The sequence below is a fragment of the Camellia sinensis genome, chromosome 2 (assembly GCF_055761805.1).
Source record: "Camellia sinensis isolate YWXY chromosome 2, ASM5576180v1, whole genome shotgun sequence".
Taxonomy (NCBI): domain Eukaryota; kingdom Viridiplantae; phylum Streptophyta; class Magnoliopsida; order Ericales; family Theaceae; genus Camellia; species Camellia sinensis.
This window is the reverse complement of record NC_138962.1, coordinates 125,743,528-125,750,480: the sequence shown is the minus strand read 5'-3', so window position 1 is coordinate 125,750,480 and position 6,953 is coordinate 125,743,528.

Sequence of the window (6,953 nt, the reverse complement as noted above, 5' to 3'; positions counted from 1 at the left end):
TCAGTAAATTTCCAGTAAATTCTGATTAAATTACTCAAAAAATTCTCTGTAAATTCTAAGGAAATTACTCAGTAAATTCCCAGTAAATTAGCAGTAAATTCCCAGAAAATACTCAATAAATTCTCAGTAAATTCCCAGTAAATATTCATTAAATTACTCAGTAAATTCCCAGTAAATTCTCAGTAAAATACTTACTAAATTCCCAGTAAATTACTCAGTAAATTCCCAGTAAATTCTTAGTAAATTCTCAATAATTTACTAAGTAAATTCCCTCTAAATTCTTAGTAAATTAATCAATAAATTCCTAACAAATTCTCATTAAATTACTCAGTAAATTCCAGGTGAATTCTCTGTAAATTACTGATAAAATTCCTAGTAAATTCTCAGTAAATTCCCCGCAAATTGCCAGTAAATTCTCAATAAATTACTGAGTACATTCCTAGTAAATTCTTAGTGAATTACTCAATAAATTCCTAGTAAAGTATCAGTAAATTACTCAGTAAATTTCAAGTAAATTCTTAGCAAATAACTCAGTAAATTCCCACTAAATTCTCATTAAATTACTTAGTAAATTTCCCACAAATTCTCTGTAAATTACTTAGTAAATTCCCGATAAATTCTTAGCAAATTACTCAGTAAATTCCCAATAAATTACTCAGTAAATTCTCTGTAAATTATTCCAAAAATTCCCAGTAAATTCTCAGTAAATTATTCAAAAAATTGCCAGTAAATTCTAAGTAAATTCCAAGTAATTCTCATTAAATTAATCAGTAAATTCCCAGTAAAATGTTATAAAATTATTCAGCAAATTCCTAGTAAATTCTCAGTAAATTACTCAGTAAATTCTCAGCAAATTCCTGAGTAAATTCACAGTAAATTCACAGTAAATTCCCATTAAATTACTCATTAAGTTTTCAGAAAATTCTCATAAAATTACTGACTAATTCCCAATAAATTTCTAGTAAATTCCTAGCAAACTTTGATTAAATTAATTAGTAAATTCCTAGTAAATTCTTAGTAAATTACTCAGTATATTCCCAGTAAATTTTCAGCAAATTTTCAGTAAATTCTCATTAAATTACTTAATAAATTCCTAGTAAATTCTAAGTAAATTTTCCCAGTAAATTTCTAGTAATTCTCTATGAATTACTCAGTAAATTTCCAGCAAATTCTCAGTAAATTCCCAGTAAATTCTCAGTAAATTACTCCGTAAATCATCAGTGAATTCCCAGTAAATTCTCAGCAAAATACTCAGTAAGTTATAAGTAAATTCTCAGTAAATTACTAAGTAAATTCCCAGGAAATTCTCAGTAAATTACCAGTAATTTCTCAGTAAATTCTGAGCAAATGACGCAGTAAATTCCCAGTAAATTCTCATTAAATTCCCAGTAAATTCACAAAAAATTACTCAGTAAATTTTCATTAAATTCTCAGTAAATTACAAAGTAAATTTCCAGTAAATTCCTCAGTAAATTCCCAGTAAATTACTGAGTAAATTTTCAGTAAATTCCCACTAAATTTTCAATAAATTACTCAAAAAGTTCCCAGTAAATTCTCATTAAATTAATGTGTAAATTCCCAGTAAATTCTCAAAAAATTCCTCAATAAATTCCAGGTAAATGCCCAGCAAATTCTCATTAAATTAAACAGTAAATTTCTAGTAAATTTTCAGAAAATTACTCAGTAAATTCCCAGTAAATTTTAAGCAAATTGCTCAGTAAATTCAAAGTAAATTCTCAGTAAATTACTGAGTAAATTCTCAGTAAATTACTCAGTAAATTTCAAGTAAATTCTTTATAGATTCCTAGCAAATTCTCTATAAATTTTCAATAAATTCCCAGTAAATTTTCAACAAAATACTCAATAAATTCTGAGTAAATTATTCTGTAGATTCCCAGTAAATTCTCAGTAACTTACTGAGTAAATTCCCAGTAAATTCTCAGTAAATTACTCAGTAAATTCCCAGCAAATTTTCAATAAATCACTGAGTAAATTCCCAGTAAATTCTCCGTAAATTTCAAGTAAATTCTCATTAAATTACTCATAAAATTTCAAGTAAATTCTCTCTAAATTACTGAGTAAATTCCCAATAAATTCTCAGTAAATTACTCAGTTAATTCTCCGTAAATTACCATTAAATTCACAGTAAATTCTCATTAAATTCTTTGTCACGACCCCAAACCGCCCCTAGTAGTTTGGTGCCGTGATGGCCAGTAATCCGTAATTACCGAAGGCCAACATTCAAAGACTAAACACAATCAGAGTATGGATACAGGGGCTCACAAATGCGGAAGCAATAAATCAAATACAAGTGGTCCATAAGAGCTGTGCATAGATCAAATGAAATGACATTCATCTTACAATTTGAATACAGCCAAGCAAAATACATGTTACATCTTGATCAAAAGGCTTCTCGAGCCGACATATACAAAATACAATAAAATACAAGTCAAGAAGCATGATTTTCAAGATTTGCCGACATGCAATGAAGAGCATCGCCGACGTAAATACAAAAGCAAAGCCGACATAAGCACGAATCCAAATCAAGCATCCAAAACGATCTAGGCGTCGCCGCCGTCCTGCTCATCACCTACATATATATAGAGGGGTGAGTACAATTACTCAGTGAATGGTACTAATAATAAAGGTTTGCATGAATAAAGCCGGAGTCCTTCAAAACGAAACACATCAACTTTAGCAAGACGAGGGATGAACCGTATTCATCAATCAAGTATTACAAGTATCCAAAGATGTTTACTGACATTGGCAAAACAAGGGATGAACTGTCACGACCCCAAACCGCCCCTAGTAGTTTGGTGCCGTGATGGCCAGTAATCCGTAATTACCGAAGGCCAACTTTTCAAAACTTAACACAATTAGAGTAAGGATATAGGGGCTCACAAATGCGGAAGCAATAAATCAAATACAAGTGGTCCATAAGAGCTGTGCGTAGATTAAGGCAGTGTCAAACATTCCAATTAACTTTACAACTTAAATACAACAAGGTAAAATTACATGTTACATCTTGATCAAAAGGCTTCTCGAGCCGACATATACAAAATACAGCTAATACAAGTCAAGAAGCATGATTTTCAAGATTTGCCGACATGCAAAGCAGGTATTGCCGACGTAAATGCAAAGTGAAGCCGACATAAGCATGAATCCAAAACAAGCATCCAAAACGATCTAGGCGTCGCCGCCGTCCTGCTCATCACCTACATATATATAGAGGGATGAGTACAAAACTCAGTGAATGGTACTAAAAATAAAGGTTTGCATGAATAAGGCCAGAGTCCTTCAAAACGAAACACATCAAACTTTGCAAGGCAAGGGATGAACCGTATTCATCATTCAAGTATCGTAACATCGGCAAAGCAAGGGATGAACCGTATTCATCATTCAAGTATCATAACATCGGCGAGACAAGGGATGAACCGTATTCATCATTCAAGTATCATAACAATGGCGAGGCAAGGGATGAACCGTATTCATCATTCAAGTATCATAACATCGGCGAGACAAGGGATGAACCGTATTCATCATTCAAGTATCATAACATCGGCGAGACAAGGGATGAACCGTATTCATCATTCAAGTATCATAACGTCGGCGAGGCAAGGGATGAACCGTATTCATCATTCAAGTATCAAAGCTGTACGATCTGTAATCGTTTGGTCAAAAGTATTGCGAAAGTTTAGAGTCCTCCAATACAAGGGACTTGTGTTACTTAGGCCCGTAGCCCGATTTAACAAGGACCGTATCCTTTTATACTTAGTACTGCGAAAGTTTAGAGTCCTCCAGCACAAGGGACTTGTGTTACTTAGGCCCGTAGCCCGATTTAACAAGGACCGTATCCTTTCCAAAGATGGCATCAAAAAACAAGGAGTATACTTGGCACATCAAAACAAGAGCTATTTATTCATGCTAACAAAATACTTTTGTCAAACAAGGCAAACAAGATTTATCAAAACAAGTATAACATAGCTTTATCAATAATACCACTCACCTAGTTCTTCAGGTGTAGACTCAAAGCAAATATCAAGGACCTACAATCACATGGCAAGTCACATTCTCAAAGCAAGCTCTATATATATACATGCAAATGATCTCGGCATTCTTGCCAGATCCAAGTCAAAGACAAAACAAAACAAGCTGGGAGCTTAACCACTGCTCCCGTTTCTCGAAAACACACTGGGTACCGTCCAGGGCTAAGCCGAGGTCCCGCTAAACAAAGTCAGGAGAAACCTGGGTTTTCCTTTGGAGAATAAGAAGAACATGATCATTTGAAAGATGGATGCAAGTTCACAACTTGTTACAAAATCTGAGTTTTCATGCCAGGAGTTCAAAACATATGGACTTGGGTACCCATTAAAGAAAGTCATGCAAGAACAAATACAAAACATGGTTTTCGTTCCAACTCTTCGATCAAAATGAGACTTTGTTCAAGAACACATGAAAAACCATTTTCTCTTTCTAAAACCAACTTCAAAACGATGCATGACATGCAAAACAAATCCGATCATGCAATGCAGCTAGGTATTCAGCAAGAACAATCAAAGGGGATCAAGATTCTAACCTCAAAACTCGGATCTAACGGTTCAAGCCACAAAGATCAAGCTTGGAAGACGACTCTCACTCAAGAACTCTTCTTCCTCCTTTCTAGAGCTTCTCTCTCTAAAACAAAGATTTGAGACAAGAAATGATTTGTTTCAAGGTCTGTCGGCTTCCTTAACAAACAGCTCGGACACGTGGCATTATCGGGTTGGTTCAGCTCCAAAAAGGTGATTGATAGACAAGACAAGTCTCTGACAAATCGTATGCAGCAAGCTCGGGCAAGACACATCGGCAAAGAGATGACATCGGCTCAAAACAAGGATCCAACAACAGGATAGAAAAACATCGGCTAGGGAGGACGACACTTGACTAAGCTGTGCCACACCTTGGCCGGGGTGCGCCACATCTCGGCCTAGGCCATACCTGCCTGCGGACAAGGTTCAAGTGCGGAACATCTCGGCAAAGAATGCCCGAGGTGAAGATGGGGTTGAACAAGACCTCAAGATGGTTCTAAGTACAAAGGGTCAAAGGCGGACTAAGCTCAAGCTGATCTCGGCTACGCACACGCACTAAGCAAGGAACAAAATCATGCAAGCAACTTAAGCAAATCAAGCCAAGATAAAACCTTCAAATTAACATAAACAGCAAGACCATGCAAGAATGTATGCAAGTATGGCAAGAGTAAGGTGAGGGTTGTTACATGAACCGTATTCATCATTCAAATATTACAACTTCGGCGGAGCAAGGGATGAACCGTATTTATCAGTCAAGTATTACAACATCAAGGGCTGTACGATCCGTAATCGTTTAGTCAAGGGTACTGCGAAAGTTTATAGTCCTCCAGCACAAGGGACTTGTGTTACTTAGGCCCGTAGCCCAATTTAACAAGGACCGTATCCTTTTATACTTAGTACTGCGAAAGTTTAGAGTCCTCCAGCACAAGGGACTTGTGTTACTTAGGCCCGTAGCCCGATTTAACAAGGACCGTATCCTTGTATACTTAGTACTGCGAAAGTTTAGAGTCCTCCAGCACAAGGGACTTTCCAAGAATAACAATCAAAACAAGGCTATTTATTCATGCTTAGCAAATACTCACGTCAAAACAAACAAAACAAGGTTTATCAAAAGCAAGTGTAACATAGCTTTATTAGAAATACCACTCACCTAGTTCTTCAAGTGTAGACTCAAAGCAAATATCAAGGACCTACAATCACATAGCAAACCACATTCTCAACAGATCCAAGTAATCATCAAAGCAAAACATGCTGGGAGTTTACACGCTGCTCCCGTCCCATGAGAACACACTGGGTACCAACCAGGTCTTTGCCGAGGTCCCACACATCCTTGCCGAGGTGTGGTCCCGTTGGCCTCAATCAAAAACAAAGTCGGGAAAACCTGGGTTCCCCTTGAAATAACATGAAGAACATGACGAATATGAATATGAGGAAGATGAATGCAAGATCAAAGTTTGTTACAAAATCTGAGATTTCGTGCCAAGAGTTCGAAACATGAACCTGGGTACTCATACAAGAAGGTTATGCAAGAATAAACACAAAACATGATTTTCGTTCCAAGCTTTTCGATCAAAACGAGACTTTCTTCAAAAACACATGAAAACCATTTTCTCTTTCCAAAACTAACTTCAAAACGATGCATGACATGCAAAACGAATCCGATCATGTAATGCAGCTACATAATCCATAACAACATTCAAAGTAGATCAAGAATCTTACCCCAAATCTTGAATCCAACGGTTCAAACCACGAAGATTAAGCTTGGAAGACTCACTCTCACTCAAGAACTCCTCTTCCTTCTCTCTAGAGCTTCTCTCTCTAAAACAAAGATTGAGACCAAGAATGATTTGTTTCAATGTCTGCCGGCTGCCTTAACAATCAGCTCGGACACGTGGCGCTATCGGGTTGGTTCAACTCAAAAAGGTGATTTATAGATAAGACAGGTCTCTGACAAAGCGTATGCAGCAAGCTCGGCAAGAAATGACATCGGCTCAAATCAAGGATAAGGCAACGGGGTAACAAAACATCGGCTAGGGAGGACGACACTTGACTAAGCTGTGCCACACCTTGGCCGGGGTGTGCCACATCTCGGCCTAGGCCATACCTGCCCAAGGACAAGGTTCACTAAGTGCAAAACATCTCGGCAATAAATGCCCGAGGTGAAGATGGGGGTCGACCAAGGTCTCAAAATAGTTCTAAGTACAAGGGTTCAAAGGCGAACTAAGCTCAAGGGGACCTCGGCCACACACACACCAAGCAAAGATCAAAGTCAAGCAAGCAACTATAGCAAACCAAGGCAAGATAAAACCTTCAAAACAAAATAACAAGGCAGGATCATGCAGGAATGTATGCAAGTATGACAAGAGTAAGGTGAGGGTTGTTACA